Source organism: Notamacropus eugenii, chromosome 6, assembly GCF_028372415.1.
Source record: "Notamacropus eugenii isolate mMacEug1 chromosome 6, mMacEug1.pri_v2, whole genome shotgun sequence".
Classification (NCBI taxonomy): domain Eukaryota; kingdom Metazoa; phylum Chordata; class Mammalia; order Diprotodontia; family Macropodidae; genus Notamacropus; species Notamacropus eugenii.
Window position 1 is genome coordinate 347032210 of NC_092877.1, and position 25855 is coordinate 347058064.

Consider the following 25855-nt stretch of genomic DNA (forward strand, 5'->3'; position numbering starts at 1 on the left):
ATGAAATAATTTTTCTGTTTTGTTTTTCTTTATTAATATATCAAGAATGTATAATTTATAAAAGAAAATAAAGGACATGTGTCAGACTTATCCACTTAAGTTAATAGAGTTGGGAAAAGAAAGATTTTAAGTACTGGCAGCATGGATATTGACAGTATCTACTACATAATTAAAATTTCAGTCCTGTGTTCAGTAAGCACATACTTGTAACAGACACTGTGAGGCATTTTAGCCATAAAGACGAACACAATTGACCCTGCCCTCAAAGAACTTGCATTGTATCTGGGGAAAATGATAACATATGCATCCAAATAACACAATAGTTTAAGGAAGGAGGCACTTGCAAGATGGTGGGGAGAGAGGGAGAGCATGAAGGTGTGTGAAGGCTTCATGTCAGGCTAAGCATCAGAAGTATAAAGGAATTGAAAAGATGATCACTCATGATCCAGAGGTGGGAGCAGACTGCAGAAAGATGCAGATGGAAGATATATGAGGGACAAGGAAGGAATTTAGCTGGAATAGACTGTGCAGGAAGGAATCCAGAGCACTTGGTATGCGTGCGTATTTATGGCAGATAGTACAGTTGAGTGAGATGGGTTCAGTTAAATCTTAGGGGAAAAACAGACTGGACTGATTCAGAAAACTTTGCAGAACTCCATTGTTCGCTGTGAGCATTCTTTGAAAGCAAAGGTCCATATTTGTATTAATACTGACATTCTACAAGTGTTGCACTCTGGCAGTGAAACATAATACAACCGCTTTCAAAGGATTTAAGAACAGCTAGCATGCAGATGGCACTGAAGAGATGTGTGGTGGGTTAGAGGTGTTCAGCAGGTGTGAGAGGGCTTCAGTGTAGCATACTGGATTCCCTAGAGAATCAGAGCAAAAGATGGTGTCACTGAATTGAGTGAACTGGTCTTGGGACAAGGAAGGAGGAGGATCACATGAACTGCTCGAGTGTCTCCTGGTACCTTTAGCACAGCAGAAGGAAGTGTTGATGGTCGAGTACATTCACACCCGTTTGAATCTTGGGAGGTGGGGAGTCAGGAGAGAAGGGAAAAAGTCTGTTTAAAAATCCTGCAAAGGAAGGCTGGAGGCAAATTGTGATGGCTTCAGGTGCCTAGCCAAAGTTTGTTTGTGATCTAGGAACCCCTGAAGATTTTGGAGTAGCTGGAGTACCTTGGTCACAGGTATGCATTAGAAAGGTCTCTAGAGTGGCCTCATGCAAACAACTTGGTCCTGAATGGTGGTAGCTGTGCAGGTGAGGAGACTGGTAAGAGGACAGGGATGGCAAAGCTCTGCAGGAAGGTGTGAGTCTGGGGAAAAAGAGAATGAATTCTGTTTTAGGTGTCTCCCTTTTAGCTGTCTGTAGCAGGGGTGTCAGGCTGAAAGAGAAGCAAATCTCTCCAGCTGCATGTTGACTTAGAATACTGTTATTTGTTATATTGTACTTTTATTTACTTTACTTAATATTTCCCAATCACATTTTAGTCTGGTTCTGGCCTTGGTATACAGGACACAAAGTGGGAATTGGACAGTAGGTACTCACTTAGTTGGTAGAGTATGACTCTAGAGAGGGAGGCTAAGGATATATTTATAGATCTGGGAGGGGGGGCATCCATGAATGACAGGAGACTCGAAAGAGAAATATTTCACAAAAAACCAGAGAGGAGAAAGTAATCTAGGGTGAAGGGGGAGTTCGCATGAAAAACTGCAGCTTGACCAAGGATGAGCAGTGAGGAAAGGTGGCAACCAAGAAATCATTTAGTAACTGGAGAGAGCAATTTCAGTTGAATAATGCCTTTGGATCCAGATTATAGAATATTTAGAAGAAAGTGAGAAGGGAGGAGAGGAAATGGAGGCCTCTAGCATAGTCAATTTTTCTCTGAGGGGTTTTGTTTAGAAGAGTAAGAGATGAAAGATGATCACTGGGGGTGTGGGGGTGCTCAAATCTAAGTAGAGGGTTTAGAAAAGTTAGAAGGAGAAAGTAGAAGCAGCAGTATTTTTTGGGTAAGTCTTTGCAAAAGTGCAGGTTGTGAGATAGGATGAAAGCTTGAGAGGATGGTAGCATCAAATGAAGGTCATTTTATTTCTTGTTTTCTTTTCCAGAAGGATGGCCAAGACCTATTCATGTTTGTAGGTGGAAGGGAGATAGTAATGAGATGAGGTAATAAGTTTAGTGGTAACTTTCTAAAGGATATGATTTTGGAGGGATACGGATTAGAGTTCAGGTAGAGTAAGGGCTACTTTTTCATAAAGGAGGAGAGAATTGAGGGCTTTAAGAATGTTGAATACTTTTTATAAAAGAGGAGGCTCACATCATCTAACTTCTATTCCCAACAAATTGTGGGGTAAGATGCTCTTTGTGTTAGTCTAGAAAAAAGAAGGGAAGGGAAGGGGAATGAAGGGAAGGGGAACAAAGGGAAAGTTGGCTTTGCTGTTGTTGGTTTTGGCGAATGGAAAGTGGTGTCAGTGAGATTCAGTCTCCTATTTCTAGTACATTCATTAAGCATAGTTGTGTGATGCTTCCAGCACTCCCTTATAGAGGTCAGAAGGCTAAAATCATGACTAAATCCTCATCACTGAATTTTTAAGACATCAAAGGGAATGGACCTACCTGTTCACTGCTGGCCTTGTGAAGTTCATGGCCATAAACTCTTAATTTAGAGTGTGATATAAAGTGTGTTAAGAAATCCAGAAAGTAATGTGGGCATTTAGAAGAGTGGCAGAGCTCTTCTAGGGCATCATAGAATAGGGTTGTGAATGACATCTATATAGCTTGAGCCAGGCCTCACAACTTTGTGAGAGAGAGAGAGAGAGACAGAAACAGAGAGAGGGCCTGACTGACAACATGATACGTGTTCAGTCACAGCAACTTTTGGAAATTAGGTTGTATGTAGAGGGAGTGTAATCTTCATTGGTGGAGGAAGTGCACCCTTGCTGAAATCACACATGACTGAAAAGATCTTTGACTTTAGTAGCAAACTTTAGTAGTTGGATTAGAGTAGTGGAAATTAGTGAGCTGGACATCCTAAGAGAGGTGTGGGCCTTCTGGAGGAGGGGCTCAGGTACTTGGCAGGCACTGAGCACCATACTGGAGCTCCATAGCATAGGACTGGAGAGGGTAAATAGCCAGAGAGTTCTGGTTCTCAGTAGGTCTTAAATTCCTTTGTAGGCTGAAAGCATGATTTTCCAGGAATAGTGGCTTTAAGCTACAAATATCAGGTTTGGAAGTAGGAGGTGGGACTTGATAGTGGATAATTTCCAAAGTTTGGTTGCATTCAGCGGCCCAACGATGACCCTAGACTGGGCTTTTAAAGAATGGCCGTAAAGATGCATTTAAAAATGAATAAATCTTCTGACCCCAATTTTATCTTCATTAAACTTAAAAGAATCAAGCTTATATGTTTTATGGAGAGCAGACCTGTACCCTTTATTATTAAAGGTAAATAGACTCTTTGTTGTTGTTGTTAAACAACAACATGCTGCCAAGGTCACATTTTGGTGTTTATTGTTTTAAGCCTCTTTTCAAAATTCAAATGTAGAATGTCATAGCAAAGCTTACCTTTACTTTCTGGAAAAGGAAGTTATAGTTAGTATTTGCATTTAAATTGATTTCCACTTTATTTCCTTATAACCTTCCCAACTTTTGTTGATGCATGTATGCACATAGGATGGGGGGAGGGTATTCTACATGCACTTGAGCTAACAGGCCTGTTGAGGGCTGCTTTAGTTCATTTAGCTAATTTACGAATAGTTTCTAAAATATAATGTAATTTGACACACAAAGCAAAAGGGTTATGATAGGACATTTTAAAGATTCATTGCTGTAAGAGACAAGAGGCGAATGTGCTTGGTTTTGTAGGCAATGTTCCATTAAATAGAACATTTCATTTGTAAGGAATGAGAGTGGGGGGGGAAAGTGACATAATGTGGTTTGTTTTTCAGGTGGTGTAAAACCAAAGTTTGTACTGCTACCACATCAGAGATTTATGGGACTTTGAGAGAGTAGTTCTGGTAAGGACTTCCAATAATTTATATATGTGTATATAAAGAAGATAGAGACCAATACATTGGTGTACATGAACTTGAAACATTATTAAATCCCTCTTTTTGATTGGTGATCCTTTTTTCTTTCTGTCAGTATTTTTAAAGCAGAGTACTCTATCAAATAAAGCTTAAAAAGCGACATGAGAGCTCTTATTGAGGTGAGATTTTATTGAGTACAACAATTCATTTTAAAATGTTATTGAAAGAACACTTGAAAGAATGATTAGTAGAGTCTGCCTTTCCCCCTTTTCCCCACAGATATAATATTATCTGGACTGGAAGTTCATGGTTATTGGGCCTTTGCTAGTCATTGCAGATGCTGGCTTGGCAGCTAGATGACTGTGCTACCTGATTTTTGTAGATGCTTCAGCCTTTTGGATTTACTTATGTTCAAAAGTATCCCTTTGTCTCTTACCAGTGCCTAAGTTGTGAGTAGGTTTTGTTCAAGGCAAAGGGAAATATCTTCTGCCTGTGGACATCAGGAGTATTTTATCTATGAGTTTACAAATTAGGTGCAGAGCCATGTTTTGAGGATGTTGTCACATATATGGGAATGTAGACCACCGTGACAGCATTCTTTTTCTGATAAGGTCTCCTTTAGAATGCCAGAATTTCGGTTACCATTCTGACAGGAGAAAAACTGTGGACATAATTAAGAAAGTAGCTCTTGGGTTTGCCTTTAGAAGGTTACTTAGAGCCCATTTTGAGCACACCAGACAACAGTTGTACAGACAGATGAACTGAAGACAGTGTAGTGGGTGGGTGTGACTGTTTAATTCAAAGTTTTTAGTGTAGTTGTACACTCATCACTTAACCTGAAAATTAAATTGTCTGGAAACTCACTGTTCTACAGTGTAGTCACTTAAGCCGGGATTGTTTCTGGAAATCATCAGCCTTCTACCAGCATAAGTCACAGCCACATGCAGCATGAAGAACTTTTCTGCACCCCATCTGTGTTCCTGCTTTGCACCTTTTGTACCTATCGTTGCAAGCACGTAGTCTGATAGTCATAGAGCTTTAGAACTAGAAGGGCTCATAGTGACCTTTGTAGTACTGTCTATACGTTTCATAATTTAGAAAATTAAAACTTACCAAGGCAAATGACTTACACAGGGTTCCACAACAAGTAGTCACAAACTGCTTTTGGAAGTAGATCTTCCAAAATTGTTCTATCCCTGGGCTTCAACCTGTACACAAAAATTCTAAACTAGATAGAATTCTCTTTGAGAGAGCTGTATTTTCACCAGGTAAATGAAATTCATGTTCATCTTCAGTTACATGAAGAAATTATTTGCATTTAGTCTATCAAAGAGGATAGCCATTTGCCATTAGTTTCTAAAATACTGGAATTTTCAGATAAATGACAACAGTTTTCACCTTGAAAGGTAAAGAGAACCTGTATTATTTTTTAACTTATCATTGATATCTTTAGTGGCTACATTTTATTCTGGGAGAATGTCAGTGTTAGGATGTTAGTAATTTTGAAAAAATAGAGCTTTCTAGCACGGGGAGAATAACTTTATTTCCTTAACTTTTTACTTTGTAATTGAGTGACCTGTCAGGAATAAAAAGCTCTTGTTCTAGGATATATTAGAATCTTTATGATGAGAACAGTTAGTTTTTTTTAATTTCACTCCAAAGCCATGCCGTGTTTTATAGTTCTATGTTCAATCTTGTGTTTAAGTTAAAAATTTTTGCTTATTTTTGGTAAAAACCCTGAATCAAAGGTGACATGACTAACAGCTAGAGTGTGGCTATCACTGTGACCTCTGGCTGCTTCCTACACCACCTGCACACTTACAGTGTGGACTGTTTTGCCTACTTAACCATCTGTGAAAAGTCTCCCTGGCCAGAGGCAGTTTAAAATTTTTGTACACTTGTCACCTGGTCTGTAGTTATCTTCATTGGAGTCATTTTATGAGTTCATCATGAGCATTACAAGGTGAGAAGACCAAAAGTTTCATGACAGGTTATTTCTTGATGACAAAACCCACCGTATCCTGGTCTGATTTGTTGCATGAATATGAATATTGATGTGCTTCCCTTCCTTGGCAGAATCTTGGACCAAAGGGACACAGCACATGGGCTGCTTTTAGAATGTGTTAAAGCTTCTGGAAATGTCTTCTCTTTGCCTTCTCTGCTCTCTTCCAGAGAAGAAGGACTGATCTTGTGACTTTTATTTTTTCTTTCTTTGTTTTCATGAATTGCCATGGCTAAAGAATTATCTCTTCTTTCTGCTCATAATAAGCATCTTCATACTTGACTATGCTGTCCCTTGGACAGAAGATAGAGATTATCACCAAACAGTTCTTCCCTTAGTTATCATGCCTGTATGGGACACACTCTTCCTTCCTTTCCTGTCTTGATCCTTAGTGAAACAGTTAAGCTCTACCCCATCCTCTTCCCAAGCCCCTTGCCCCCTGATCCTATTGCTTGATCATGCCTTGTCCAGCTCCCATACTTTGACTACTCCCACCGTGCACCGTATTTACTGCTTCCCAATCATGTACTGCTGAACAGAGCTGGACAAAATAGCAAAGCCAAGTTGCCTGGGTCCACTACAGATGTTTGTTATTTCTTCACCATTGGGTTCTCCCAGTGGCATGGCAAGTCTTTTACACTTCTACCAGCTTCATACTTCCTCCATAATAGTTATTCCATACTGTTTTAATCCTTCTAAAATCTCCCAGGGCATAACCTTCCCCAACCTTCTTAGTTGAATTGCAGGGGTCTACAGATGTCAGGGAAAACTAGCACCTCTGGTGTGAGGGCTGTCAGTCCCTTTTCAGGGTTGCTTTCCACCTTTGGTGTCCACCTGGTACTCAGCTCTCACCTGTGGCTCCAGGAAGCTAGAGCATGCTCAGTGGCCACAACCTGATAAACTGTTGACTAATGTATCTATCCCAAGCATTTGAATTAGTCCCCCAGTGGAATGGGGGATGTGAGCAGTTTGTTCCAATTGGCCATGAAGACAGTGTAAGAAGGTCCCATGGAGTGCTTAGAGCTTGGTTAGACATTGAAGACCCCCGAGTTCCTCCCCTATGTTCTGAGCCACCTCCAGTTGCCTTGACTTTTATCCTGCCACTGGATTTAGATGACTCTGGAAGAGAGAGTGAGGCCAACACTTTGAGCAACTCTGCCTCACTTAAATCCAGTATATGTACGAGTCAAAAGACATCAGAGTACCATTTTGCCATTTTTACCTCCCTCAAAGTCCTATGGCAATGGAATGATGAATAATGAAGCAGCAGGTGTGGATATACTGGGAGCTTTAGTCACTAAAGTACTGAAGTGACTTTGCAAGGTGAAAAGGCAAAAAAGGTAAAGTGACTTTAGTCACTCACAAATGTCAAGATTGGTTTGATGAAAATGATGGGGAAATTCAGAGGCTGCCAAATGAAAAATGAGAACTCCACAGGTTTTACCAGTAGAATAGCTTTGTCTGTGTCTAAGAAGGCAGCATTTAACTCCATCAGAAGTAAAGTGTAAGTGAAGATTAGAGAGATGCAGGATTATTGGCTCAGTAAGAAGGCAGATGAAATTCAGTTTTACACTGTTAGTAACAATCCAACGCGCTTTTATGATGCCCTGCAGGCTATTTCTGGGCCAGAGACATATGGCGCACCCCACGTTCTACGTGCTAATGGAGCCACGTTGATTAATGGAAAGGACATGATTCTGGAGACATGAGCTGAACGCTTCTGTAGTGTTTTCAACAAGCTCTCATCAGTTGGTGCCAAAGCCATTAACCATATTCCTCAGGTCAGTCCCTCTGTTGCCAAACTTCTAAGTGAAGAAGAGGTTTTAAATGCCATTAGCATTTGTTTCCTCTCATGTGGCAGAGCACCTGATGCCGATTCTTTTCTAGCTGAGATTTACAAGGTCCACTGCTCATACAGAACTTCCAGGTTTTATGGCAAGAGGAGTTATCCCCCCCAGTATCATCCTTTTCTATAAAGGAAATAGGTTGTCCTTTCTTTTTCTTAGTCATTACCAGGAATATTATTGCCAGGGTCCTCCTTAATAGACTAATCCTTCTCCTGGAATTTAATTATCTACCTGAGAGTCACTGTGTCTTCAGAAAGGACTGGTGAACGGTGTTAACCTGACAGCTTGAGGTCTGTGTACAGTGTTCATCTATCTGACCAAGTCCTTTGGATACTATCAGTTATGAGGGCTTATGGAAAATCATGACCAAATTTGGTTGCCTGTTCTGAATAATGGATAGTGCTCTTGCATTTTCCAAGTCACCAATGGAATAAAGCAGGGCTATCTGCCTGCTCTCATGTTTTTGAGCATAGTGTTGTCACCCATGTTGTCAGAAGCCTTCAAGAAGGACAAAAGCAGCATGAAGGTCATCTACTGCACTGATGATAAATTATTGAACTTGAAAAAACTGCAAGTCAAGATTAAAGTGGAGGGAGATTTGGTGCACGGCTTTTGGTTTGCAGATGATTGTGCACTCAATGCAGGGACCCCACAAAGCATGGCTCAATTCTCTGCCACTTGTGCTAATTTTAGCTTGACAACACCAAGAAGACAAAGGGTCTTCACTAGCCAGCACCATATTATACCTACATGGAGCCATTGGTGACAGCAAATGGAGAAATTTTGAATGCTGTGGATAAGCTCACTTTGTCAGTGTACTTTCTAGGGATGTGCACATAGATGATGAGGTTGATCCATGCATTGCCAGAGCTAGCATAGTGATTGGGAGGCTCAGAATGAAAGTGTGAGAGAGAAAAGGTATTAGACTACCTACCATACTGAAGGTCTACAGAGCCATTGTGTTGACCTCATTGTTGTATGCCTATGAAACCTAGACAGTATGCTAATGACATGCCAGGAAACTGACTGGCTTCCATTTGAATGGTCTTAGGAAGACTCTGAAGATCACCTGGCAAGATAAGGTACCAGTCACTGAGTTTCTTTTTCAGGATGAAGTGCCAGGCATTTAAACTCTACTGCCTTGTGCAGCTCTGATGGCCTACCACATTGTTAGAATGCCAAGCTAATATTTGCCTAAACACCTATTCTGTAGAGAGCTCACAAAATAGTTACTCACACAAAGGTCAGAAGAAAGGACCTTCTCAAGGTCTCTCTGAAGAACTTTGGATTGTGAGACATATGAGAGATACTGGCACAGGACTGCATAGCATGGCATGCCTGCATCAAAGAAGGTGCTGTGCTGTATGAATGAAGCAGAATTGTAGTAGCCCAAAAGAAATGTGAGATGTGAAGTTTGGAGCCATCTCCACTCCAAATATTCCTGTGACCCTTTGTACCTGACCTGTGTTAGAGCCTTCCCAGCTCATATTGGTCTGATCATTCATAGCCGGACACATTATTTCTTGACCCCAACATTTTGGTCTTCGCTAAGAAAAAAGGAAAACAAACCAAACTAGTTGAATTCTGTATTATTTCACTGAAAAAAATCTAGGCCTTCCTCGAAGAACCCTTCTTCATCTCACATCACTCACGTTTTTCTCTCACTCTAACTTTACTCTTGTCAGTTGGAGAGCTGGTCCTTTCTCGCCAAGGCGAACAATTCTCATGCCCAAGTGATCGCGTTCCATCCTGGTGTTGCCAGTAGATTATCCCCTCTACCATCCATTGTTTTGAATAATCTCAGCAACGGGTTTGTTTGTTTGTTTGTTTGTTTTATTGATAGGAAAAAAAAAGTGGCTTCTACCTTAAGGATATTTGTTTATTGAGGTGAATAAAAGAACCCAAACGTAGAAGATTTCTGTTAACACTAGCCGTAATTGGCAAAATGAATAATAAAATTTTCAATACAAGAAATAATGAATATGACAAATTAAGAAAGTAGGGGAAGATTTACCTAAAATGGTGCAGTTAATAAGAAAGAAGAAAAGAGCACCATATACTCAAAATACAACTACATAAAGGCATCATTAGAAGTAACAATAATATTGCTAACTATATATGATCATTTTATTCCCTTGTTAAAATTGATATTAGTTTAAAATTTTATTAAACAGTCCTAAAATAGCAAATATACCATTACAAATATGAACTAAAATTAGTTTTCCCCATATTTTCTTTATTTATATAATTTGATATGTCTACCTGTGGAGAGAAATTAAAAATAATATTTATGAAGATATGCTTAATAAATGTTGAATTTAATTTAAAGTTCAATTTAACTTAAATGTAACTAAACCTCCAATTAAACTTAAAAAATTGCCTTAAAATTAGATTAAATTTAAAAATTTGGCTTTTATTTAAAAAATTCTTCTGCTTTGAAGCCAACTGAACATATATTGTAGTGTCTAGAATGTTTCTAGGTTCTAAGAATCCCCCCCAAATAAAAACAAAAACAAAACAGAACCCCTCAACAAAACAAAACTCTCCTTGTTCTCAAGGAGTTCAGATTTCTTCTGTAGCACAAGCATGTGCCTGATAAGTTGCTTGAATAAAACTTACCTCACTCCTGTAGGAAATGTCGATGTCCTCTGCGTAAATTCAACTTAGTCACTACTTAGACATTGACTGTATTTCATGGCACATATTAAGGATATTGGAGTTACTAGTACCAACCCAAAGACATATATGAAATTGTTCTTATCCTCAATTTTACATTCTTGTCCTACATTCTCATTGTGATGGATGGAGGAAGACAGCAATGGATACACGGATAAACACAAAAGAATTTGAAGAGCTGGGAGGGCAGTGACAGGGGCATCTGAATAAGCCTCCTGGCACCTAAGTTGAGTCTGAGTGCTGCTCCAGGCATGGGGAGATCAGTAGTTTTTGCAGAGGCTTGGAGTTGCTCACAAGTGATGCTATAGGGCTGATAGTCATGGAACACAATCTTAGAAATATAAAAGTTGTGGGTCATCCACCTGAGTGGCAGTGGGGAGAAATATTGCCAAAACATCATTTTTGAAAACTTCCCATTCTCCCTGGGATTTGGATAAGAGTGAGCTTTAGAATGTTACCAGTGATGACTTGCCTGCAAGGATCTGTGTAAATGATATCTTATAGAAGTTGATCTGAATCTATGTCAAACTTTATCAGTGATATATCACCAAACTGAACAGTTCATCTGTTAGAGGCAGTCAGGTGGCACAGTGCATAGACTGTTGGGCTTGAAGATAGGAAGATCCATCTTCCTGTGTTCAAATCTGGTCTCAGACACTTACTAGCTGTGTGACTCTGGGCAAGTCACGCCTCAGTTTCCTCATCTGTAAAATGAACTGGAGAAGGAAATGGCAAACCACTGCTGTATATTTGCCCAGAAATGGGGTCACAAAGAGTTGGGCATGACTGAAATTACATCAAAATGTTTTATTTTCTCCCCCTTTCTCCCAGTAGAATGTAAGTTTCTGGAGTGCAGAGATTACGGCAGTTTTATTTTTCTGCAGTTCAGTTATTTTATGTATAGTATTAATTTTGAGTATAAAAAAATCATTGTGTGTGCGTACACACGAGAGTTAATTCTGTAGGATTTTAGGGTTAGAAGATACTTGGATTTAATTGATGATTCTTTCAACTGAATTAGCTTTTATTAAACACCAACTATGTTCTAGGTGTCCTCCTAGGGCTAGGCCTTAAGAGATACAAAGACAACACAAAAGTAAATACAGAATAGATATAAAATAGCTTGTGTGCCCCTGCCTTTTTTGGGGGGGAGGGTAGGGTATTAATAACTTCTTCAAATTTCAGCTGAAATCCATCCCTCTTAATTCTAAACTTCCCTTTACTGGTTGTTCTAAATTTATCCTGTATATAAGCTTGTTTGGGCTGAAGCTTAGTTGCATGTTCTCTCCCCTCTTAGATTGGGAAACCCTGGAGAGCAGGGATCATTACTCTTAGCCCAGTACCTGGTACATAGGGCCACCTAATAACTGTTTATTGATAGACTGTGTAAGAAGTGGCACCTTGGATGAGCCTTGAAGGGGAGCCAGGTTCAGCAGCCCTGAGCAGGGAGATGAAGCAGGAACGCATTTCCACATTAGAGATGGAGCTCCGGAGAGTTTGGAGCAGGACTGATTTTGAGGAGGGAGGACGAGAATATGACCAACAGGAGCAGATGCAGAACAGTCTAGGAGAATTAGGATTTGTTCGTTCAGATTCCTTTGTACTTTCTTCTCTGTCTGTACTTAGCATCACTGCCTTGCAATTCTGTACTAGTTTGCTGAAATGCTTTTTGAGTTAAGGTTCAGAGGAACTGAGGCCAGATTGTAGGTAGTCAATGTGTGAGTTAGGTTAGATGATGGTAAGAAATTGGACTCAACAAGATACTAGTCTTCCTGAAGGTGTAGCAGTGAAAAAAAGGAGAGAAGGTAGCCAGTAACATGAGAAGGTTGGGCAGATTTCAGATATAAGCCATGGTTCTTAGGCCTCCAAGGACTCTAGACTTGAGGACCAGTGTGATCCTAGGGAACTTCATTGCTGTCCCAACTGAAGAGGGAAAGAGAGTATAGAGCCACTCAGCATGCCCTCATTCTCTGGGGAAGTCTCACTTAATTGCCTCCAAACAAAGAGAAATACCCTATTACCTCTTTACTTTGAGGACTTCTAATCCACTTGTAACTTCCCTGGGTCCCCTTACCTTACATTAGAAAAAGGAGACCTTAGCATATTTGTAGACAGAAGAGAAGGAGCCAAGAGAACAGTGGGTAACATTATGTTATAGTCTGTAGAGGTGGAAAAAAATTGTAGAGATCTGCTTCCTAATATCCTTCTCCCTTTTAATTATATTATCACAATCTTAACTGTTTGTGTCCTGCTTGAAGTTTCTGGCTTTTCTTTTATCATTGGGTTCTTGTCCTCCTTATTTCAAGCTCCTAATGAAATTTTCTTAATAATATTATTTAGCATTGATATAGCTCTGAAATACCTGCAAAGGTCTTTACATATGTCATTTCATTTGATCTTTACAACAACCCTATGAGGTAGCTGCTATTACAGTTATTACTTTTCAAATGAGGAAACTGAGGCTGAGTTGCTAAGTGTCATACAGCTGATGTCTGAAGATCTGAAACTCTTCCTCATTTGAAGTCCAGCTTTCTCTCTTGCTGCACTTCCCTGTTGCGTTGATGAGTAGGGAAGGAATAATTCAACCTTCAAGGAAGGGTTAAAAAGATGTATGGGTGGGATTTGGTTCACCATTTTGTTGGGAATCTCGCCTCATTCCTCTACCATGACCAGTTCTCCTGAAAGTACCCATGCACCTTTTCTTTCTGGCCAGAAATAAACATTCCAAAGGATGGCCACATTTAGTCAGCATATTCATGGAGGGTTATGTGAAGTCTAGTTGATGAACTGGTGTGCTATTTCTCTTACTCCAAAATCTCATTTTGAGTACATATCATCAGAGTGATACCAAATGTCACAACTCTTCAACTTTTTTTAGAAAGCTAAATTACTAACCTAAAGATAAAACATTTAGGATTCTTTCCTCCTTTCTATGTTGTTGTACATTCGTTTTAGTTGTGTCTGACTCTGTGATCCCATTTGGGGTTTTCTTAGCAAAATTATTAGGGTGGTTTGCCATTCTTCTCCAGCTCATTTTACAGATGAGAAAGCTGAGGCAAAACCAGGGTTAAGGGTTACCCAGCTGGTGAGTGTCTGAGGTTAGATTTGAACTCAAGTTTTCTGATTCCAGGCCCAGCTCTCTCCACTGCACCACCTAGCTTGCCCTTTCCTTCCTTCTCCCCTCCTTTCCCCTGCTCTCTTCCCACTTCCCTTCTCTCTCTGTCTTCCTCTTCTTCCCTACTCCTCAGGTCCTATGCCATGTTGCTTCTCCTCCTATACTCTAGTGTCTAAGATTCAAAACTTGGTAATTGTCACCTTAATCAGTACATTTTAGCTAAGTAAGCCATTATCAAAAGGCAGTCTGGTGTAGGAATAAGCTATCAGAATACCCAGCCTCATTACTCAACTTAAACTACTCTCTCCCAGTTGCCAGATCCAGTGGTCTTTTCTCATTCTTGACTTCTCTGCAGCTTCTAACACTGGAGATCATCCTCTTCTCCTTGCTTGTTCTCTCTAGGTTTTTGTGACACTGCTCTCCCCAGATTCTTCTCCCTCTCCATTCATTCCTGTCTCTCTTTTGGATCACCTTTTGGTCATGTCTGCTACTCCAGTGTGTCCCACAGGGCTCAGCCCAGGCCCTCTTCTCTCTTTATGACATTTCACTTGGTACTCTCATTGCTTCCCATGAATTCAGTGATCATGTCTTTGCGGATGTATTTATCCAGCTTTAACATATTTATCCAGCTTTAACATCTTTGCTGACCTTTATTCTTACATTTCTAAGTGCCTATTGAGTGTTTCTAACTAGATGTCCTGTAGACATCTTAAACTCAGGATGTCCAAACTCAAATTGTTATCTTTTCTCCCGAACTGTCCACCCTTCCAAGCTTCTCTCTTACTGTTGAGGATTACTGTCATCATCCCAATCCCAGTCTCTCATCCTGGATTCTTGACTCCTACTTATCCCGTCCCCTACATTCAGTCACTTGTCAGGGCATGTTGATTTTACCTCATAAATGCTTTTGCTCAAAGCCTCCTCTCCCTTTTCCAGCCTGCTTTTTGTTCAGCTGTCACAATGATCTTCCTAAATTGAAGGTCTGACCATGTCAGCCCCTGCTCAGTAAATTCCCATGGCTTCTTGTCACCCCCAGGACCTACTTCATAACCCCCCTTCCCCACCTAGCCAGGCCTTCTGTGCCTCATTTCTCCTCCCCTCTTTGAGCCAGTGTCATGGCCTCCATCCCTCAGACTCTGGGCGTTTTCTCTTCCTATCCCCCATTCCTGGAATGCTTTCCCCGCTCATCTCTGCCTCCTAGCTTTTCTGGCTTCCTTCAAGTCTCAGCTAGAATACTACTGACTGCTCTGTAATGTTTATCCTCTGCATAGCATATCGATAGAGTTGTTTACCAACTGTCTCTTCCAAGAGGCAGTGAGCTCTTTGAGAGGAGGGACTGCCTTTGTGTCTCTAGCACTTAGCATAATGCCTGCATTTAATAAATGTTTGACTGATTCTGAAACTATAAAACGTTGTCAACATTCTCCAAATCTGGTGCTGGAGAACCCACATTTTCTGCATGATGTGTAAAGGACATCCCTGAAAAAAAATGTGTATGCTGTTTTTCCAAAATGCTGAGTCAAATGCAGTGAGGATAAACTCTGGTCCCCATACGGTTCACTGTCACTACAGGTAGTTTTTGTGGGTGATGGAAGGATTTCCTAATCTTGGAATTCCCTGAAGCATTGGTGTCAAACTCAAATAAAAATGGGACTACTGAACCAACATCGGGATCCTGGCCTGCCCATAGTGACTTAGAGTTATCTATATTCTATTGTATTTTTATTTTGTCAGATATTTTCCAATTATATTTTAATTTTCTCTTTTCTCCTCTCCTCACTCCCTCCACCCTTGCTTGACACCTTTGCCTTTGAAGGGGAGAATCATAGATCTGAAATAACCCCTTTCCTCCACCCCCTCCCCCAACAATCATCAATGAATATCTATGCGTAACAATTAAGTTCCAATACTTTGAGAAACAGAAGGTTTAATTTCTTCTTTATTCATCTTCCTCCTTATGCTGCAGTTATTTTGTGACCAGAGAACTTGGTGTATCGGATTAGCCCCACAGTCACCTAGTATGATTCAACCAAAGTGAAGCGAATTTTGATCAGGAATTTACCTGTTGGATTTGGCAAGCTTGGGTAGCTTGAAGCACTATGACATAGGCTTTGTAAAGACCTCTCAGGTTTTATGGACCTGCAAAGGGAAAAGAGGAAGTATTTCCTGCTTAAGCTGTTTTGTCTAGGTGGGGGTGTGAGTGCTCTTGCCTCTTTGAGTGACTTTATGGATGAGTGAATTAGAAGATTTTTTTTTTCTCTTAACTGTCTGCTGGAGTTTGTTTCTCACACTTGTCAATAGAGAAGACTGCACTCTTGAACTGGGTCAGTGCGCCAGTCTTGAAATGAATCCTAGAATTTTTTTAAAAATTGTTGAATTACCAAAATGATTTTGTTATAAGGTAGTCCTACTAGCCCTGGCCTTCTTTTGCTAGTGTACATTTTGTAGAGCTTTTAGTATTCATGTTGTAGGTATGTGTATGGTTCAGTTTGGATTTTTTATATTACACATTGCCCCATTTTCATATTTTCTCAAAGGCTACCAAAAGTCATTTTAGGAATGAAGTGTAATTGTGACTTCAATTTGTCAAAGACCTTTGAGCTAGATAAAAGAAAATATTTTCTTGGTCTTAAAGAACTCTAGACTCTGGGTGGGATGGGACAGCATATATATACAGATTAGTGAATATAACATAATCAAAGTTATTTCAGGAGGAAACTGATGCTAATAATGGGGTACCTGAAAATCCAGAAAGATCTTGTTAGGAGGTGGCTCTAGAGCCATGTTTTGAGAAATTTGCAAATACTTAGGACTGACCACTTGTGCAGTTATGGGGCGAAAAAGTTATGAATTGTGAGGTGAAAAAGGGCATAGCTACCAGATTAATACGATTGGCATCTTGAATGTGTGACTGTATATATTCTGAAATGAGACTGGAAAGGTACGTGGGAGCCAAGATTGTAAAATGAGTGTCAGTCAGCTATCAGCTTGCTTCCACTAAACATGACCACCCCAGTCTACAACCTGCTGTTTGCTTCTTTTCTTTCTTAGACAAGCAAGCCTCCAAATGGCTCCCAACTTGAAATCTTGTGCAGTGTAAGCAGTGTAAGCTTTCTTTGGTCCCTTTGTCTCCTGAAGGCAGTTATAAATTCCTTGAGTAACAACACATTCTTTACAATGTCTCTTGTACATGGTAGATACTCAGTAAATACTTGTTGATTATCATAACTACTATCATTAAAGACTTTAGCTTCTTTCAACATTCATACACAGCATTGAAGGGCTGGGTTATAATCCAGAAATAAATCCTCCCTGCGTAATTTCCTGCATGCTGGTGGCATGGAGCACTTAGAGAAAGTCTGCTCTGGGGTAGGGGAGCCCATGCACACAAATAAGGCATGGTATCATGTAAAGTCCTTTGAAGGGAATGGAGGATATTGCTGCCCTGTTGGTGATCTCTACCTCTGCCCCAGGTGCTTTGAACTTGAGTGACTCCTCTGGGTATCTCTCATAGGGTGGAGGAGTTGCCCTTCTCCCGGCAGCAGAAACTCCTAGCTCCTGTGTCAGATCATAGTAAACCAGTCTTAGAACAGAATCTTGGAAGAGTCCTGAAATGTAGTGGTGTGATGGATGATGAACCACATAAGATAGTAGGTAAACTGGGAGATAATAGTGTTCCAAAAGCCTGGAAAGGAGAGAGGGAGTATCCAGAAAGAAAGACTCCGCAGTTTGCCACTGTGCTGGTTGTATCATTACTTGGGAAATCTCTCATTTTTCAGCTCATCACAGAGCTAAATGCTGGTAGGCAGTTGTCTCAAGTGCCCCCAGTTACCTATTTCAGAAATATCAGAGGAGGTGGGGGTTAGCCGTTCACTTGCTGCCACAACTAAGTTAGACTATAGTGATCAAAGCTGGTCCTTCTTTTGCTACTATTGCAGTTTTCAGTGACCTAAACCCTCAAAATTTGTTCTACTCCACTCAAAATAAACATACAACTTAATAATAAAATTTCTTAAGAAAATAATTTCAAAATGGAATTGGGCTTTGAAACTTACCTTTTAGGAAATATGTGTTTATAGCGAAGAGGGGAGGTATCTGTGTCACCTTAACAGGACAGTTGGGTGGCACAGTGGACGGAGTGCGGGGCTTGGAGCAAGGAAGACAACTCCTCCTGAGTTCACATCTGGCCTCAGCGATGAGTGAAGGCAACAAAACAAATGATCATAAGAATAAAGTACCTGAAACAGTGTTGATGTGACATAACTGGAGTGCTGAGCATGAGTTCAGGGGAAACCTGGGGCCAGGAACTCAGCCTCTCTGTAAAGGAGGAGTATTTTTGTCGTGCTCACCTCCTGTGGTTGTCGGCTCCAGTGAGATGATTGCAAAAGTGCATTGTCAATCTCTTTCAGCACCATGGTGTAATGGAAAAAATGCCAGGGACAGGCTCCGAAGCCAGGACTGCTTGTTAGTGGCTGTGGGAGCTGGGAAGATCACTTCACCTTGCTAGGTCTCAGTTCTTTTATCTGGAAAATGAAGGGGGAGCGTGTTGAAGTAGATTATCCTCTTTTTGTGTCATGGATCCCCTTGGCAAGATGTTTTTAAAAACAAAATGCACAGAATTAGAAAGGAGATCAATTATATTGAAATAACAGTCATAAAAATAAAACAAACAATTATCCCAGGTTAAGATCTTGTGCTCTAAGGTTTCTTCCAAAACAGACATTTAAGTGTACAAAGCCAACTGGCATGTGAAGTGTGGAGGGAAGGGGGAGGAAGGGGCTCACTGTAATCAGGGAGAAAAAGAAATAGATTTTTGTGGGGCATATCTAACCTTATGTGACCACGTGAATGCCCTTTATAATATTATCTGTAATTATTACACAAATGAAGATCATAAACCATATTCAAATATCATCATTAAGGGTGATGGATATCTTTTAGTCTTGAAAAGCAGGTGTAGGTCAAATAAAGAAGAGATGCACTTTAGCTAACATTCATTTATTAAGCACTTACTTTGTGTCAGGCTGCGAGGGTCATTAGAGTCCCTTCAGCAGAGTGTGTGGTGAATGTCTGCTAATGCCTGATTTCTTAAGTGTTGGGCACTTTGTGTATGCTCTGACAGAAAGACATAGCAGACCTGTAGATGAGGAAGATCTGCACCCAGCCAACATTTTCTTCACCAGTATAAAATCCAGATCTTTTCTTCAGTTCCCCATTGGGTTTTTGAAAGTTTTCTGGAGCCTGTGTTATTCCCTGTGTGGCTGTAAAACTTAACATGACAGAGATGCCATTTGTACTTTTTGGAGCACTTTGAATGGCCTTAGCGACAAGACACACAGTATGAAATTGCAAGCCTCATGTGTAAGGTGGCGTGGAAGGGAGCCAGTCTTCCTGTCCTTTGTCATGCCTTCTGTCCCATGGCTCAGCAGGCAGCGTGTCCAGGGTGACTAACAGGAGGGAACATGGCATGGTCACGGGCAGTGTGCTTGTTTTGTTCTTAGCCTTTTTCTTGCCAAACACCTTAGGTAGAGGAGCTCCTTCCCTGCAAGACTCAGCATGGTATTTCCACAATTACTCTTTCTCATTCTTCATTCTTGGTAATCTTCCCCTTGAAATATGCCCATCAACTCACATTCATGCTCCTAGTCCATCATCCTTAAAATTTAGTCACTGTTGACCTACATAGAGAAAGTTTCAGCTAAAGATTAGATTTGGGCTTATGACCCTTATGTGACTCATCACTTTCTAAGGTATCTTCCTGCAGTATATAATAGTGCACAGGATTGTGATGGTAAGCAATCCATTACTGTTAAAAATTTTTAACCACTTAATGAAACTCCTTAAAAAAAAATAACCAAACCTTTAAAAGCATTTCCTTTGGCTTTTGTGGGATTAGTACTTAATAACTGGATTTTTTTCAAACCTAAAAGTAGGGATTTTTGAGATGCATAAGTGCCCCCTCCTTCATAAATGAGACCTTTATAAGAAAATAACATATAGGTAATGTAAGCCTTGTATTAATACTCATGAAAGTCATAATTGTATTTGCACTTATCTAATATTCTTCAGGATGCCCTTGTAGAGAAAAGGAATCTGTGTGTAGTCAGGGAGCCTTGTGCGCATTTGTGTAATTTGTTATCTGCAAGAATTCTCACCCACTCCAAGTCCTGTTTAAAGCTGACTTGGAGTTTCAGATGCGTAGACTGTCACAATCATTTTATTTCATGTGTCTGGTTCCTGCCTAATGGAGCCCATCATTCACTCTTGAGCATTATTTTCCATTCCTATCAAGCACTCGGTTGGGATGAAGTCAGGGAACTTAATCCTTGATTTGAACTTGCCTAGCACTGGCCATCACTTTCCCAAACAAGTTGTGGGATTCTCTGGTCCTAAAGGGTCACAATGGATGTAAACCATGAATTGTGTTTTCTTGGCAGCTTCTGTTGGTGCTAGCCCTCTTCGTAGGATTACAGATTTAGAATTAGAAGAGATCTTAGAAATCATCTAGCCCAACTCCCTTGTCTTACAGTTAAGGAAACTGAAACCAGAGAGGGTGAATGAATTGTCCAAGGTTACTTAGAGTAAAAAACTCAATCCAGGTTTTAAGTTGAGATGCATGGCATAGGCACATGTGTGCCTGTCTTTGAGGGCTGCCCCTTTTTGGCATTCTTACCTTATTCCACTGACCTGGAGTTCATCCCTACATTGCCTCCTTCCTACTTATCCTTTAAGGCCCCAGTAAGTTCTGTTTCCCAGCGAATCTTCCCAGGGCACAGTGACCCTTCCTTCCTCTCAGTCCTTGGCACTGTCTGTCCCAGGTGACTTAACCCTCACTTAGCTGTGGGCTGCTTTTGCATTTTGATGCTTTAGAATAGACTCAATTTTAGGTCAGGAAAGGGACCTGGCATCTAGTTGAGTCTTCTCATACCGTTAGAAAGAGGCTCTCAGTCACCAAGTATCTGTTTATGGTCACACAGTTGATCAGAGACAGGATGGGACCTGAGATTTCTTAAGATACAATCAAGGTTGCTTGTCAGGAATAGTTATTGACTAGTCACTCAATCTCTAGGAAGCTTTTCTTTTATGTTTTGGTAAGATTTTTTTCCAAAACTGCTTCTTTAGAAATATTCTCAACATTCATTTCTGAGCAGTAGCCAGTTTGAACACTTTGTCATTTTCTTCTGACCTAACAAGAATAACTAACTTTTTAAACTTTACCACTCCCTGACTTGAGTTTAAATCCTGACTCTTGCTTACTACCATTGTGACCTTAGGCAAGTCATTTAAGTTTTCCTGGGCTCAATATCTTTAACTTGTAAAATGGCAGCTATTTGCACCACTGTCATAATATTATTAGGATCAGATGAATTTGCTTATATGTGTAAAAGACCTTGGTGAGCTTGAAAGTGCTATATAAACATGAACTCTCTGGGAGCTTCTCCCCCACCTTCCCCACTCCCCCCATTCCCCAACACGTGGAACATCACTCTGCACCCTGCAGAGTCCCTAAAAAAAACAACCTCCATGAGTGTCCGCACAGGAACAATCAAAGGAATTCTGATGAATGTGCATAGGCTGTTGGATGGAAAGCTGGTTGAGCTTTTGTAGATCCTTAGAGTCAGTTGCACTGTGCTTGAAATCATTTCAGACTTCCATCTGAAACTTTTGCAGATGGTCTGTGATTACAAATCGTGGAAAGATAGCCCAAGAGTCAGAACTTAGAGTTAGGTCCCAGTTAGAGAAGAAAACAAATGATCCCACATAGGGCAGGGTAGTCAGTGTCCAGTGCAAAGAGCCCTGGGCTTGGGAGCGGGGCTGAGGTCACTTGGGGCTTCAGTTTCCTCCTCCATAAAATGAAGGCTCAGACAAAATGGCCTCCAAGGTGCCTTCCAGTTTGATCACCATAATTCTAAGATGTGGTAGGAAACAAATATAATTTCCATGGTTTGAAGGAAACTATCAGAAATGATTATAACTCTCCTGGAACGTAAGGGGATAGATTTAGTACTGGAAGGTCATATATCAAATTCCCCATTTTATAGATGATACTGAAGCCCATTAAGATTTAGGAAATTGCCTGAGGTCATACAGGCTGAGGTAGTAGATGACTGAGATAAGATGGGATCTCAGGTTCACCCCCAGTCATAGGCCCATAGAGTCATGAATTTAAAGCTAGAAGGAACCTTAGATATCATTGAGTCCAACTCCTTTGTTTTACAGGCAAAGAAACTGAGGCTAAATCAGTAAGCATTATTAGATTATTAACTGTATGCCAGGCACGTGTTAGGGACCGGGGATACCAATATAGCACACACTATACCTGCTCTCAAGAACATGCATTCTAATTGGGGGAGAAGACATACCTAGATGCATACAAGATATATGCTGAGGGTAGAAGATGGTCTGAGCTGCATTGTGAAGGAAGCCAGGGTAGCCAAGAGGTGGAAATGAGGAGGGCAGTGCCTTCCAGGGATGAGGCCCTCCCAGGTAGGGGCTGGAGCTAGACTAGATAGCATATGGGAGGGAGGGAGCTAAGAAGACTGATGAGGTAAGAAGGAGCCTGGGTTATGCCCAGTTTAAGTGATAGGGAGCTATTGGAGTGGATAGAATTGGGGTGGGAAGTGGTCAGACCAACGCTTAGAAAAATCTCCTTGGCAGCGGAATAGAGAGGAGAGATGGGAGTGGTGGTAGGCATTGCAACAATTCTGACAAGATGATGACTTACACTGTGAGAAAGTGTGGGTGGGTCTGTCAGACTGGTCAATTGAGGCTGGACCCCAAGTCTGTGGTGCCCTGGACAGTGATAGGGCAGGTAAGAGGGGAGAGAGTTTTGGGTTGAGTATAATTAGGAGCTTAGTCAAATACACGTGGAGCTGTGGTTGCAAAAGGGGTTTTCCTTTTCCTCCATTTTCTGTTCTAAGAGTGCCAAGGGCATTTTCCAGAATTTACACCTTGCCCTCTTTGCTTGGTGGCTTCTTGATCCCTTCAGCTTCCCCAGACCAGCACCTGTAAGACCTGGCCCCCTTGGGTGGCCGTAGGAATCACCTTTGAGGGAAGGAAGTTCATTTTCTGTGTCTAGTAGTTGGTCAGTAATTTTCCTGGTGGAGCTCTGGAGATAGAGAGGAAGAGATAACTTGTTTAAGGGATAAAAATAAAGATTCTGGCAAAACCAGTGATACAAAATCCCAAATCTCAGCACAAAATTTGCCTTTCCCTTGACTTTCTTCTTAGGGATGTACCAGAGGTGCTGTGAAAATGAAGCTGCTGCCTCAGGGGCAGAGTCCTGGACTGAGCCCAGCCTGATGGGGAGGAGGGTGGGCGTGGCAGCACACTGCTGCCCTTTGGTTTTGCACATTGTGACGCTGCCTGTTTGGGTTCAGACTTTCAATTTCACTGGAAAAAAGAAGCCCTGCCAACTATTCCTTGGGACATCATAAGCACAATTGTAGGTGTTGTAAAGCCATTTTTTCTATTATTTTTGACTATAAAGTAAGATGAGTTAAGTCCCAGATTCATAGGCTTTGAGGAGTTCGAAGGAGCCTTGGAAGCCAAGCTGGTTTGTCTGAGCTGAACATGTGCACCCTGTGTAATTTGTCTTTCCTCCTTTGAAGCCCTCTGAGGAAGAGCCACCCTTTGCCTTCTGGGCTTCCAAACCATTCTGCTTGTCAGACTTGGTAGAGCTGTCACCTCATTGTTGTAGCGCAGAACCTGGAGCCTGGTCTCACAACCAACATGGGGTTCTCTTTGTGTGGCTCTGGGCAAGTCAGACTCCCTGAGCTCAGTGTGCTTGTGTATGAAACAGACACCCCCTGACCTCAGAGCCTTCTGGCCCTAGATAGGAAGGCATGGTTGGATAGGCCAAAATCTGCCCCTCTGAAACTTTCACAGTTTTATCTCTTTCATTTTGAAGAGGTAAAATGCTGTTTTGATTAAAATGGATCTCTAAAATTTAGCGAACACCTCCCTCTTCTCCCACCTCTGCCTCCCAAAAAGCTCATTATCAGAAAATCCCTGAGTCCCTTCCTGAAGCCATTTCACAGTCTTCACCTCAGATGCTCATCCAGGCTGCCCTCCCCAGGGTAGTCAAATCTACTTTTTGTTTGAAACACAGAGGACTCTTAGGCTCACAGGTAATGAAGGCCTGAAGTACTTTGGGAATGTGTACAGATTATGTTGTAGAGTCAGACTCAACAGGATTTAGCGACTGATTGGCCGTCTACGCTCTTCTTAACTTTAGTTAGGAGGTAGATTGGGGAGTCATTTTCATAGAAATGATTGAAACCCTAAGAACTGATTAAATGGCCTAAGGATGATAACTGGAGAAAGAGCACGGAAAGGATGTCTTCAGAGAAGGATTGGTGAGGGGGAGGAGCCAGGAAAGCTCTCAAAGGAGCAGAGGTGGCAGGCTGAAGGTGGTGTGTGAGAAACGGCAGGGAAGATGCTTTGGTTGGCCCATAGAGTGTGTGCAATGGAAGAGGGTTTATTTCGGTCCTAGGAAACCATTGATGGGAGATTTGTGTTTAGGGAAATCATGTAAACAGTTGTGGGGCTGTTGGCTTGAAGAGGGGAAGGACTTATGTCAGGGAGGCCATTGTGATAGTACAGGGGAGAGGTGGCGACAGGCTGAATCTGGGCCGTGGCAACTTCATTAGTCTAAAGAGGAAAGGATGGATGTGAAAGGAGATAGAGCCGAGAGCAAAGGCCTCGGTGGTCTACATGCCAGGCACTGTGGTAAGTGTTGGGAGGATGAAGAAAGGAAAAGTCCAGTCCTTTCTCTGAAAGAATTCACTGGCTGATGGGTGAAACAATATGCACCAACTGTATACAGACGAGATATCTATAGCATTAAATGGAAATAAGCAACAGAGAGAAGGCACTAGAATTAAGAGAGGTTGGACATAGCTTCTCGTAGAAGGTGGGATTTAATTTGGTACTTGAAGGAGGCTGAGATGGTGAGGGAGAGCATTCCAGGCATGGGGCACAGGCAGGGCAAAGACATGGAGCTGGGAGAACTCGTTTGTGGGTCAGCCAGGAGGCCAGGGTAAGAAAACTGGAAATGGCAGGAGGGAGCCAACTTAGGAAGGCTTTGAGTAACAACTGGCATTTTGTGTTTGCTTCTGCAGGTGATAGGGAGGCACAGGAGTTTGTTAAGGAGGAGAATGGTGTGTGTAGGAATAAGATGCTCTAGCCTCTTAGAATCACAGTTTTCCCATCCATAAAATGGGAATAATACTATGGTTCCTTCCTCATGAGGATATCATGAGGATCAGTCACCTACCAAGCTTTTGTCAGGCATCTAGCATGTGCCAGTTACTGAGTTTACAAAGACTCAACAGACTTTGGCAGTTGGTCAGCAGCTTCAGGTGTGCATAGCTCTGCAGCCAGCCAATTGGAGACCCCTGCTTTGGTGGCCAGGGAATTGAAATTGTTATTAAAAGTTCTTTTGCTAAGTTGGGGTTCATTGGTAATTATTGTGAATATTTAATACATTCTTGCTGCCCAGGGTTTGGCTAATAATTTTGTGATGAAATTTTAAAACAGGTAGCTTAGGGATTTTTAAGATTGAAGCTTTAACATTGAACTCCGGCTGTGTTGTAAATTCCTCGGATGTCCACTCAAAGTGCTTTTGGACCAAATTGTTTTGGTAAGATAAGGAGAGTAGAGAATTCTTTCAAAATGAATTATAAAAAGATATGCGTGTATGTCGATAAGATGATTATAGCCTACTTGTTACGGTGCTGCTATTCAAATAAACAGGGTTAGGATGTTGAATCTACAACGATGTAGAATAGGCCCCTGACTCTGGATAATCAAATTAAAATGGGACTGGATGAAGGAATCATTAACGTTTTATAACATCTGACCTTTTTTCCATGAGAAGTTGTGTTTTTTTACTTTCTCAAAGTGACCTTCATGTTGTGATCCACCTCATGAGCCTTGAATGTGGACTAATTGATCATGCCTTACTCTTTAGGCACTTGTGCAAGTTATTCAGTATCTTTGAACTGATTATTTCTAACACTCCCTCAAAAAGCTTATTAGATGTTGCTTTGTTCTCTGAGATGTTGAGGGAAGTCATTGATTTAGAGTTGGGAGGGAAGTCTATGAACAGCTAGCCTCACTTACAAATAGGGAAACTAACCTCAGAGAAGTGAACTGTATTAAAACTTTGCCCATAAATACATT

At 41.2% G+C, this 25855-nt stretch overlaps 1 protein-coding gene and 1 long non-coding RNA gene across 6 annotated transcripts in view; one reads left to right on the forward strand and one right to left on the reverse strand.

Annotated features, from left to right (window-relative positions):
- Positions 1 to 25855, forward strand: part of TBL1XR1 (TBL1X/Y related 1) — a 158747-nt gene that overhangs the window by 90831 nt on the left and 42061 nt on the right. The window contains exons 2-3 of one of the 4 annotated variants that reach the window (XM_072618449.1): positions 3949 to 4017; positions 7645 to 7812. The exons of 2 other annotated variants lie outside the window; for them this stretch is intronic. The gene's annotated coding sequence lies outside the window, so the exon portion shown is untranslated. The remainder of the gene's footprint in view (positions 1 to 3948; positions 4018 to 7644; positions 7813 to 25855) is intronic. One more of the 4 variants, XM_072618448.1, reaches the window with a different exon arrangement.
- Positions 17620 to 22878, reverse strand: LOC140510110 (uncharacterized). Of its 2 annotated transcripts, XR_011969101.1 has the most exons (4): positions 22715 to 22878; positions 18683 to 19347; positions 18019 to 18192; positions 17620 to 17852 (listed from the first exon to the last, which is right to left on the reverse strand). It is a non-coding gene; the product is annotated as an uncharacterized lncRNA (long non-coding RNA). The 2 variants fall into 2 exon arrangements; XR_011969100.1 differs by having other exon boundaries at positions 17620 to 18192.